This window comes from Geospiza fortis, unplaced genomic scaffold, assembly GCF_000277835.1.
Source record: "Geospiza fortis unplaced genomic scaffold, GeoFor_1.0 scaffold112, whole genome shotgun sequence".
Classification (NCBI taxonomy): domain Eukaryota; kingdom Metazoa; phylum Chordata; class Aves; order Passeriformes; family Thraupidae; genus Geospiza; species Geospiza fortis.
This window is the reverse complement of record NW_005054298.1, coordinates 7,485,070-7,498,053: the sequence shown is the minus strand read 5'-3', so window position 1 is coordinate 7,498,053 and position 12,984 is coordinate 7,485,070.

Below are 12,984 nucleotides of genomic sequence, written 5' to 3'. Positions count from 1 at the left end.
CTGAACATTATAAAATTTATAATCTGGATTAAGGAAAAATAAATTCCCACCAGAAAAGTAAAATCGTGTTGAAATTAGATTATATTTTACACACAGAAGAATCAGAGAGCTGCACTGAGCCCAAGACAATTCAGTTTATCTTTTAAAGTCTTTGCCAAGTACAACTTCTATTATTGTACTATATATTTCAATCTCAAAAGCAAAGCCTGTTAAATCTCTTTGGTTTAAATTTTGCCATTATTATAACATGAATTTATTAAAATTTTCTGTTTGAACAATTGTTTCTGCAATAGAATTTGTGAGCACAATATACAATGTCTTTGGTGTAAAATTAGCACAACACATTTCTTGGAGGATAAAATATTTTATAGATTTTGTTTTCAGTTAGTGAGAGGCAAACAATAAAACCCTAGGAAAAAAAATTGTCTTCCCATCCTTTTAAATCCTTCTTGATTCTGCTAAGTGAAAGAGCTTGCTGGTACAGGCTACTGATAGATATTAGGCTACAAAAATTGCCTTTCAAGTGCATTATGAATTTCCAGAACAATCTCATTAATAATCTATAGTTTAGTCTCTAATCTGTACCACTTAGATCTTGCCATGTATCAAGTGCTTAAAGGACTTGCCTGAGCTCACAGAAACATCTTAAAGGATTTGAGTGCTCAGCCTTCATGAAACACATTGAAAGTGTATCTTGTTTAGCTGGCACCTTCCACTTCAAGTGGTGCTTCTCAATAAACTGGATTTTATGGCTCTTCACAGCTACTTGAAAGGAGGTTGTAGCAATTTGTCTCTTATAATAAGTGACAAGATGAGAGGAAAGGGTAAGTTGTGCCAGGGGAGCTTTAAATTGTATTTTAGGAAAATTTTCTTCAGTGAAAGGGCTCCCAAGCACTGGAACAGGCAGCCCAGGGAAGTGGCTGAGTCACCATCCCTGGAGGAGTTTAAAGGAAGTGGCATTTTGGGACATGGTTAGTGGTGGACTCAGCAGCACTGGGTTACTGACTGGACTTGATGATACTAGAGGTCTTTTCCAATCTAAACGATTTTATGATTCTATGCTTTACCTAATAACACTATCCCTCTTCCACTAGTGTTTTCTACACTCAGGCTTTGAAGAAGTAATGGTTACATTATCTGCTACTTTCTCTCCCCAGACTGAAAGGAGAGAGGTAAAACCTGACACTTTCTGCTTCTGTCTTCTGCAGGATTCAGACATAAAAGCGCCTTTAAAGTGCATTGAAAGCTCAGATTTGCCAGAGAACTCTCCATGGTCTGTGGTCTGTGCTTGACTCAGCAAGGGACACAGATCACATTCAGACCTACAGAGTGACAACAGGGGCCAGTGCATGTGAAACTGTGAGGAATGCTGTCCCCAGTTCTGCCTGCTCAACATCCCTTCCCTGTAATGGATCCTGACACAGGAACATCCTGCCTGCCATCTCCCACTTGGAGTGTGGGCTGCCAAGGACAGCACAGGCGCAGTTTGCAATGGCACGCCAGGCTGGCACAGGGCTGGGAATCCACTCAAAGCCTCTTTCCTTGAGCCAACTTATTGCAGAAGAGCAATGACAGCATCTTGCCTCTGTGTCAGGCTGCACCTCCCAGCTCTGCTGAGCTTCTGCTTAGTGAGTTTAGCCTTTTCAGCTGACTTACCAAACTGCATGGTGTAGTTACAGAGTCCTCCACAGCACTGGGAACAAGTAAAAGGGTATCTTGGACCTCTTTTTATAAAGAGTTTTTTCCTCTGCACCTGCTGCAGCTCATTGCTGGCAAGTACCAGCCCACACAGTGAACAGATCAGCAGTAAAGGCAATATTCACCCAAAGGTTATTTTGAAAATCTTGGGAAGTTTGAAAAATCTCCCAAAAATGCCTTCTTTTTGGGAAAATCCTGATCCACATCCCAGATACTATCTCTTTAGCAGTGAGCATGGTGAACTACAAGGCCTCCAGGATCTTGTAGTGATCTTTTAGTGGCCTCTGCTGGCCAGGACTGAGATCCCAGCATCTGTTTAAGTGTCACCAGTCCCGAATCCAGCTAAGATTTACATAGGTATTTTACTGGTGACAGCAGCAGAGACAACTCTGGGCTGTATTAATCATTAGCAGAAAGTTCTCACTGGAGATCACTGTTCCACTACAGCTGCTTGTTTTAGGCTTGAAATATTTATGGCAAAAAAAAATCTTGATGGGTACAAATGAAAATCATTGAAGACAAACTTTAGATGTGACTGCTGCCTTTGGATTTGAAACTGAGTTATCTGTTAAACCTCCAGCTTTATGTGGTGTTGAATAAATGGCCCCAAAGAAGACAGACTGGGAGTGTGCATGGCAGGGAGTGATCTACTTTTCCAAGAACAGCATTTTTATGGTAAAGGTGTGAACAGAAGGGCTCCCAAAGATACGGAAAATATCATTCTGGAGATCTTGGGGAAAAAAAAAAAGCATAAGTCATATGTCTGCTGTTTTCTGAACATCAGAAAAATAGGGCTGCTTTCCTGGTGTTCTCCCTTACTGAAAACTCAGTTTTCCAGCCTCTATTTTACTCTTCTGGAAAGTGTAAATTCTCTGCAGCTATAAGAACATAAAGTTGTGATAATAAACAGGCATTTTCCTCTTTGTTTCTCTGTGGGAGTTTGGTGTTCTTTCACTGAATTATTTATCTTTGAGAGCTATCATAGCTTCAGGTTCTTTCACTTCCAATCTGTTTCCATTCTCTGACAGGCTTTACTCCCCTAGTTGCCTATGGAAAAACCTGTTGATTCAGAAAAGAGAAAGGTTAATTGTTTTGTTTAAAAATAATGATAATAAAACCCCTCCTTTTCTGCTCAAGAGAATTCCTATAAAATTTGGGTTTCATATACTATAAATAAAACCCAATAAAGTTGTGATTGATTTCAAACTGGAAACACAATAGTAGCACTAATCCTTCTCTCTATCCAAGTCTTTTTTGCATCTTTTCTTCTTTCTGGAAATTAGCTTAGAAATTAGATTAGAAAAAGCTTTTTTTCCAGTCCTGCATTTGTTTCTAATGTGTTTGTTACTACAAAATCTTTTGTTCAGAGGAGCAGGGCAAAGGCCCACTAGACTGAATTACCTTCTTCAAAACTGTTCAGCTTTTCCAGCAGTACTGTGTGATTTTGATTGGTTTTTTCAATAATATTTTTTCCTACAGGGAATTCAAGTCAGACCAAAGTGCAGAAAATACATCCACTGGAGGGCAGGCCTGAATCCGACAGAATGAGCTGAAAAGGCCAAGGACGAAAGACATCAAAGTTCCATTTTGCTGAATGAAAAGTTTCATGAATCAGTCAGGACTGGACAGTGAAGAACTAAGAGATTACATTTTTTTTCTGAATGGATTAATGACAACAAATTTGTAGCCTACAAAACAAGCTCCAATAAGAGTTCATGTCTAATAAGAAGGGCCCTAGATGAAGCTTCTGACATTGACTAAAATTAACATTGACTAAAATAAACCTAACATGACAATTATTAGTTGAAGTCAGCAAATCCCAACAGGACTGATCCCCATGGTGCTGATCAGACAACACCAAATGCATTCAGTGGAGCTGAATTCCAGCCTGACCTTGGCCCATAGGCTCCCTGTGGTCCCATGGCAGCACCATGCTCATGCAGGACTTGTGATCTGAGCTCTCTGGGGTGAAAGGTGTCTCCTGAGGGGTCCTTTCCATGCAGGACAGGCAATGCAGAGGCACAGGGGATGTGCACAGGCAGAAGTGGAGCCTGGCTCCACCTCATGCTCACAGCCAGACCAGCCCCTGGCCATGCTCAGCAAAGAACTGCTCGGGGTGGGCACCTGATGTCCACTCTCTGGACTTGCAATCTGTGCACTCTTTACTGCCAGCTTACCTACTTCCACCGAGGTGGCTGTGCCTCACAGTTAATTACATGTGACTGGACCAAGTACTTCATGCAGTACTTGTTTCTAGCAAGGACTCAGTTTGGCTCAGCAGTTTGAGATGTTTAATCTTTGACATTCCAGACATCATTTTTGACTTTAAGTGCTATCAAACTCACAACAAAAGGAAAGAGTTTATATCATGTGTCAGCTGAAGATCCCATATTTAATGCTGCCTGACTTTATCAACCCTTTGTTTTCTTTCAGACAAACTGAAAACTCAGTTTTCTTTTTGCAGTTTTTCTGAGAGCACATTAAATGAACTTCCTCCTTTCATCAGTGACTCACTCATAGAAAGGCTATTTCACAAATAGTATCTCCATTCCAAAGGAAACAAGCTGTTCCCTCTTACATTACTCAAGTAGCTGCAGACAAACTAAAATACATTAAGTTAAAAGATTTCAAAATGCATTAGAAACATAGCTCAGAGACAGTCAGCCTTATTTCAAGTAGTTTTCTGATGTAATTTCTGCCTTTTAATGAAATCAATCAAGCCAAATATTAAAATCAACTAGAAATTCTCAGGGCCTGGCTGGAGACACTTTACAACCCATGGAGTCTCTAAGTTCATAGATGTCTCATAGTATTTAATAGTGGTCACACAAAATATTTAGTCTGTGTTAATCAGAAACAGGATATAGATCAGAACAACTCCAATCTGAGATTGCTAAAAGCCAGTGAGACATCTACTCAAGTCAAAAGCTGCAGTTTTTACACATATTAGAATTTGTTTCCTGTAATGTGAATTGAAGTCTTGCCTGGAGATGCGAATAAGGTGATGATATTGGTGCTTTCATTAGGTACAACTATGGACGTGTTTAGAGTTGAGTTGCTGTGGCTTATTTCATGAAAGAAAACACACTAAAGAATTTCTCAAACAAACAATTAAATCCCCAAATAAACAGTTGAAAGTATGATACCTTGAAGGCATGGGTCTGAGAGACAGTCAGGCCTTCCACACAGAAGAAACCCAGAAGTATAATCATATTTTTAAACAAAGATAAAAGAGAGAGATTTTATAAAAATACGAAATATCTCCCTGACAGTGTTTAGGATAACACAAGAAAATGCAAAACCAGCATTTTACATGTCAGTCACAGGAAGAAGGTATTTGAAAAAGACTCTTCTGGGGAATATTTGTAAAAGGTAACACTCCTTAAAGCATTCAGAGGTGCAAGAGTTACAGGTGAGCAAGAATCTTTGTAGCTGAAGGACAGTCCAAGAAGCTGTCTGAGATCTGCCTACCATGGGTGAAATCAAAGGACTGGTAATTCCAGTATTACATTGAGTGATAAAAAATAAAACATTATTAGGGTCTTCTCTATGAAACTCCACGATTGTCCTACTGTAGGCAAGGTAAGAATTTACCTCAGGTACACTACCTGTAAGTAGGCCTTCCAAGAGTGTTCCATGCCAAGGAACATTTTTATTCATGACACTGTTTCTATTACACATTGCAAGTGCAACAAATACTCAAAGGGAACAAGATAAGAGGCAGGCAAATGTTGAAATTATAAAACCAAACAAGAGTCTGGACATATGCAAGACTTTCCAGTGCTAAGCTATGTATAAATGACTTTAGGTTGATCTGAGTTCAAATAATAGCCCATGTAAATAGCTATTTTTGTCTCTGTGTCATTGTATCTGGATTTCTTTATTTTCAGAGGCCTGAAATCAGATTGCAAACATCACCTCACATTTGCAAAGTTTAACAGGGACAGACTTGTATATATTCCCTTATCTTAATGATAAGAGACTGTCACAACCTCTTGCATGGTCAATGTGCTCAGTCTCATCCAGTAACTTCTGCATAAAGCCAAAAAATCCAATGATCAAACACAGGCACCTTTTTCCATCACAGATGCTCCCTTTTGGTTTTCTTTATGAACCTTTTATCAGACTTGGATTATTCTGATTTGATGCAGAGACCCTTTGGGAAGATATTTTTCAGGTGGGCCATTCTTGTGGCCTTTATTTTCACTTCATCCTTTTGGGAAGCACTTTCTTCCACTATCTATCCCCCCTATCTTGAATATTTGTTTTAATCTAGTACATAAATTCCACCTCAGCAGTGACATTCAATTGTACATCAATCTCCAACTCCTGCAACAGACATTCACTTAAATGATGATCATAAGCATAGCAGTAATTTATTACTTCTTTCCTCAGAGTACAAGAATAGTTTTACTTCTCCCATGGGAGATGTCAGCAGTACACAGAGTAGGGAATTTTGATGTCCTTCAGGGTACTTACAAAATTCTGTCACCATCTTTTGCTAAAAAGGAGATTTTCACTGTGATGTGTTATATTTACAGGGGAGCAGATAGGATCATTGTGCTTTCCCACTGTCTCCTCCCTGATAATTTTCCACAGCTTGTTGGTTATTTTTAGAGTGATTAGTATAAATTAGTAATGTCCCTCTGTCCCTTTGAGAGCCTAGAACACTCCAGAGCAATAAGCCCAAACAACCTGTGGGGTCTGAGAGGCTGAAAGGAGGACTGTCCACAATCAGCAAGTGCTGTAATGCCTGAAATTAAAGACTCCTTTGTTTGCATTCTGGCACAGCTCTTACACTCAGATCTATGAAGATATTTGGATGCTTCATTGCCAGGGGCATCAGAGGGAGACAGGACTTGAATTCTTTGCCATCTGCTCCCTCAGCATATGATGCCATCTTAAATACACAAGATTTAACAGAGAACATTTAGCAGCATTTAACAGCAGAACAAAGTAGAGGCTTTCCAAGGGAAGCAAGCTATTGTCAGGCCCCTTCTGCGTAACTCCAGCCTAGCAGGATGAAGTGATCCCTCAAGAACCAAGTTCCAGTCTATCACCTTAAATATAGGACTGTGTCCATGGCAAATGTTTAATGCAGTGAGAAACATCCAAATGTGAAAGGGCTAATGCAAATGGCATTGGTGCCAGTGACACAATGCTCTTTGTTTTCAGCCAAGGCACATCAGAACTGAAATTCAGAACTTCTGAAGACACTTCAGTATGCGGCTTTTGCAAAGCTAACTTTCCTTTTATCTGTCTATTGGTATAAACAATATTCTAAATAATACATCAGGATAATGTATCCAATAATGACTAGAAACAGCCACAATGATCAAGATGTGACCAGGAACTTGTGACCAACAGTGTTAGAGTCTCCACAGGAAATGGCAGAAAAGCAGTTTTAATGTTAATAGAGCTCCTGCTGTTTACAGTTTATTTCTTATAGAGATGTTCTGCTGAAGTTTCCTTGAGGGGTGCTACTCCCTTACTGCACCTTCTATGGACCAGACAGCACTAAGGATGGCAGCCACTATTCTCAAACAACACTGACAGACAGAAAGAATGTATGTAAACATGGTTGCTCTTCAGAGGCTCATTTATTTCCATAAAATGGGATCTGATCTTAAACCAGTCCTCAGCTGAAGCTTCATCTTGATTGATACTAGAGAAGAAATACCAGTTTTAGGACATCAGCAGTAACAGTGTCTGTTGTTATAAATAATTGGTTTGCAGATGATTAAGTAACACATCTTTTGATATAAATTAAATCCAGGTTCTAACTTTCACAACTTCAGAAAAGGCTTTAAAATGTACTTGGAGCAGAACCTGCAACTGGGAAACCAAAAGTAAAGGAGAAAGAAGCACAGATTGGTTAAATACAATTCCAACATTCTGGATATCTGTCTTGGGCTTTAAATGTCTGTGTTTGGCATTACTGAGCACATTGGCTAAAATCTGGGTAGCAGTTTTGCCTAAATGTGAACTACACCAACACACAGAAAATCTGTGTGTTCTCCAGAGGGCTGGATCAGTTTGCATCAGCTGAAGCTTCATGGTGATAGCCAGGGGTGCTCTTTCAGATCTCCTCTCTTTTTTCCTGTTGGTTAACTGAGTAATCAAGATCACTCATTATGTATGTTATTAGTCACTGTTAACTTTTAATTCTCAAGAACCAAAGTTGCACTCCAAAATGAGTCTTCAAGCATGTCTCTTCTAAGGTGGGAGGCTGACTGCAGCACAAAAAGCTGTCCATGCTTGTTTCAACCAAGGTTGATTTAAATGTGAGCACCATGAGCCTTCTTGGATGCTGGACACGGATGCTCATGGCCAGTCTGCACTGAAGCCTTTTTTACTACCAGGATTGGAACTGTTCAGGTAGCTTGGAGCACTCCTCTCAGGAAGTGTGTGAATACCAGTACCATAAACAGAAGCTCACAGCCTCTGTATCCCCTGCTTTTAGCAAGGCAAGAATGTGACTATACTAATTTGAGTGATAGTAAGATGATGGATGATGCACTGGGAACAGCACTGGTTCCATAAACCACTATTTCCAGTGGCAGACATTAAAAGGGAAGGCTGCAGACAGGAAAACCTTGCTGGATTAGGACCTCAGCATTATGAGGCAGGTTTGAAAGACAACTCCTAAGTAGGATTTTCGGCATTTTCCAGGAGGAAGGATCCACAGGGGAAAGGTTCATCCAGGCAGCTGGACAGGTGCTTGCAGGAGCGATAAATGAATGACCAAGGTGGATTTTGCTGTCAAAGCAGACACAGCTGCTTTGTTCCCTTTCAGCTGCCCTCCCGTGTTACTAAACAGCTACTGCAAATTATGCTGTGTTCCAGCAGGGGATGGGAATACTCCTCACATTGACACAGAGGGGTTATTAGCAGGAAGAACCAAACTTCAGAAATCGGCGATTCTCAGGTCTGTGTCCTACACACGGAACCAGGAGATTTTCAGTCACTAGCTCTGGTGGTGGACAGAGTTCAGCAACACTTTGCAGCACCCTGACTTCCCTGTACCAGTATGGAGAAACAACTATCTGTGATTGCTGACAGTACTTGCTCAGGGACATCTGTTCCTGCTGTGTCACCAGAAGTAGGAAGGAGGTTGAAATATGATGCTGCCTGCAGAGAAAGGTACTTCAGAGGCAGGGAAGCAAAAAGAGAATTGTTTGAAAGCAATTCTCTCTTGATACTTGATGTCCATTTTCACGACAACATACAGAGAAGTAATCATGCAAATCCAAACTCAAGGGAAGTAAGCCTTGGTTTCTTCATCTGGTGCTCTGAAATTCAGCCAGTAACACATACAGCCAAAATCCCTGAGGTGACACAGTGCATTGTTGTTTTGTAAGCAATGCATATTGGATTACTGGAGAATCCACACTGTGAAATTATTATAAACCAGTAATTAGCTGGTGATGGTGATAATTTGGTTCAGAATTCTGAAGCCAAATAAAATGAACTGATTAAAAATAATGCACTGTTAACTTGGTCTCTTGTGCAATTAAAAACTCAGAGAAACTGACTGAAGTATTTAGAAACATAAGGAAAAACTGTAACCATTTAAAAATGTACTCAGGTAAAAATAGGTTTGGGTCCTGAAATTTTGATTCTTTAAAGGCAGAAGGACATGTTATTGCTCTTCACCTTGGAGAGCTCTCACTCACTTAAACACAGTTTAACCTTTGGATGGTAAAACATGAACATGCTGGAATTAAACCATGCCTGGCACAAGTGAGAAACTCATCAGAAGATGTTTTCTGATGTACCAGTGCTTTGGAAAAATACTTCCTGCAGGTGCTCTGAAATCACCTGGAGTTTTTCAGGAGCTGCTTGATTTAATTTTCAAGTCCCTGCTGTGGTCATACAGATATAATCTGGTAGGTCCCTCACGACCAATTACCTTCTGCAGGTGTTAAGTGGTAAAGATAGCCCTGTCAGATGTGCCTGGCTTCTTTTTTGGCCAAATTCAGCTTTCTTGGAGGACACAGAGGAACACAGCCAATGAATGGCTCAGTACAGCAATATTTATGGGAGACTTCTGATCAATTCTAGCTTTGCAGAAATTATACATTATTTGAGAAAATGAAGACTCAGAAGACAATTTTGACCAAGTCCTTCACTCTGTGGGAGTGATATGAATGGAACTGCATTCCTGGGAATGACAGGAGGTCCTTTTGAGCAACTGAAGAGACCCTGCTACTGACAATATCCCAAACCACAAGGCCCAGAGAAGGATTGTATGACTGTAGCATCGTATTCCTGATGGCTCTCCAGGCCCCACACCAAAGCAGCTACCACTGAGCACACTTTGGCAGCAGGCAGAGCTGGAGGATGCCAAGGAGGTTGCTCAGGCTGGAAGAGCTGATTCCATACCAGACCAAACAGTTCCAGACACTGGTCACTGCTTAGATTCCTCTCTGAAGGCTTTTTATACTTCAGGAAAAAAATCCCAAAGCAACAAAAAAATTTTGAGAAAGCTGTCTTATTAAGCTGCATTTGCTTGAAGAAAAGGACTTATTCCAAGCAACCAGTACTGGTACCCAGTGCACACACAGACTGACAACAGGAGAAGCAGAAAACAGAGAGGAAAAACTCCAACTTTTAAACTAATTCTGCCTTAAAATAACTTCTACACAACACCTAGGTACATCAGTGAGAGCTGTGATTTTTAAAGATCACAGAATCCCTCATATGGGCTGTTTGGTGTCTCTAAAGGAACCATAAGAATTTATGCACTCACAGATTGCAGAGCAGCACTTTACAATAACATTTGCAAAGGAATTTACCCACACTTGTACACAGAGAAGTCCTTATTCTCTACCTTTATCCAGCCTCCTACGGAAATCACACCATTTGCATATCCCCCAATAAATTATAAACCTGCCTGCTGTTTTCAACTAAATGGAAAGAGCAGGAGAGGGCTCAGCAAGAGCTAAAATTCTCCATGGTTAAACAGCTGGAGAGACGCATTTGAGGTGTTTCCATAAGGCCAAGGATGCAGTGTGAGCACAGACAGAAGAAAACCTGTGCAGAAAAAAGACTAGATGATAAAAAAACCTTCAACTGGACCTTGGAATAACTGAACCCTGCATTACAAATTTAAAAGTGACAAGGTTTCTTTAGTTTATGAAATATTCTTATGAGCTGAGAATATAATTTCACCCATTTCTTTACATCAGACACATTGCTGTTTTTCTCACAGCCTTCTAATAAAATATAATTAATTTACATTTTAAAGACCTTGATGGGTTTTCTCATCATGGAACAGTAAGTGAGATTAATAATCCTGTTACTGAGCACTTAAACTCATGGATCATTTCCACAGTAACATTTCCTTAATTTTTAAAGTGTACCTTTTATTTGATTTAGAGGTTAGTGCTAATTTATGTAATAAGAGGGAGAAAAGCTGAAGAGTGAGTCAGTGTTTATTAACCTTGCTAATAGGACAGGTTTTTTCAGGCAACATGGATAGATCTTAATTAGTAAAACGGTTGCATTGTCATTTAGCCAATTAATCCTTTCCAAACAAGGGAAGCAGTAGCAATTTTACTTGCAGTGAATGGAAGTAAACTTGTCTGCACATTCTGCACATCAATTTACACATTTTGACTTTCCCAGTTTCATCAGTAAAAATGCAGCCCTTAGATTCCCCAAATAAGGCACATTTTCCATTATATTGCTCCTTTTTCTTCCAATTCATTTTCTGTAACATCTCAGTCCTTTTCATCAAACACTGAACACAGAACTGTGAAAAGCCACCAACTGCAGGTTATATAATTCTTAAGGTTTATGTCCCATTTCTGGAAGTGTTCAGTAGTCAACCAGGGGTTGACTTAAGTGGTCTCATGAAAATCTAAAACTTCAGATAATTTAGCCAAATTTAATGTTTGTAGACACAGTTGGACTGGCTCTGATGGTTTATCACCTTCATAACCTGGAGGGATATAAAGCACAGACATCTGCACACTGCCAGCAGTCCCTTTGAATTTTAGGAAGATTTTAGCGCAAGGTAATGGATTTTCTTACCTTCTCTGCACACTGAAACCTGGCCCCTAAAAACTTTAGAACATAGAAAGGAGGACGACTTCTCAGAAAGGGAGTTGATTTCTTTGAAAGGTTGGTGTCTTTCTCTGGACAATGGAGAAGCATGATTAATTTCCATTGGGATGACCAGGAAACTGTTCTGGAGAAGGGAGGCAGGGTGATACCGCTGTAAGAAAAAGAGATTAACTTTGTTTAATCACTGTTGTTTCTGTACACTTATTCCATCTTTACTAAACTAGATATTTAGCTGATAGATAACAGTTCCAAAGAATAATCTGTTTGATTTACCTAAGCAGTGAATTATGAACTGTGAATGCTTTCACTGTAAACTCTGATAATGTTTTTGTCATGGTCATGTTAAAAGACATACTCAACTCTTAGCTCATCTCTTAAAAGATCAACTGCTTCCCTCAGAACTCCTAGAAGAAAAAAAGCAATGTGTACAAGTTCAGGCAGTTGTTTGTAGTTAGAGAAATCTGCAGATATCCAGACCCACATTCTGAACAATCCCTTGTCAATTAGACAGTTAGCAGAAACTTAACAGCTTTTTACTTCTTTGAAGTGAGCAGAGATAGTTTGTAGCTAGTATAATACAGGCTATTCTACAGCATTTTCACCCTGCTTTCCCATTTTCTATCTCCCTGGGCTTTTTACAGCTTGTCTACACTGATCACTCTCTGAAATAAACTTCTTTTCCTAGGCGCTTTAAGTCTGCTTGGAAAGAAGCATGGCTCCTAGGAATGTAGTGGGTATTGCTGCAATTTCCATGCCTTTTAGTACAGAAGATTTGTGCTTTTCAGCACAAATAGCCTAGACCACTCTGTAAAATGAGCAATCAATTCACTCTGGATAAAAACAATTTTGTCTGAAGTCCAGCTTGCTGACAAGAAAGTAGGAGATATCTCACCTGCAAGATGATATGATGAGAAATCTCCTTTCCTAGGAAATACACCCAGAGCATTATAGGTTTCTCATGAGGCTCTGCCGTTCATTCACTCAACTCAGGCATGCTTTTGCCAAGACCTGTGCACTGAATTAAATCCCTGAACAGCTAATGAGACTTGTTTGGACATTGTCTTTGCAGACAGTAATGGTGTTCAAGGCTTCCTTTTCCTTAAAAATATCAAATATATGGTTTACTATCAAGTCTGAGATTTAGCAACTTACCTGCAAAAATTCAAGGACAGGTCATAACTAAAAAAAACAAAATCAGAAGATTTTGATCATGAG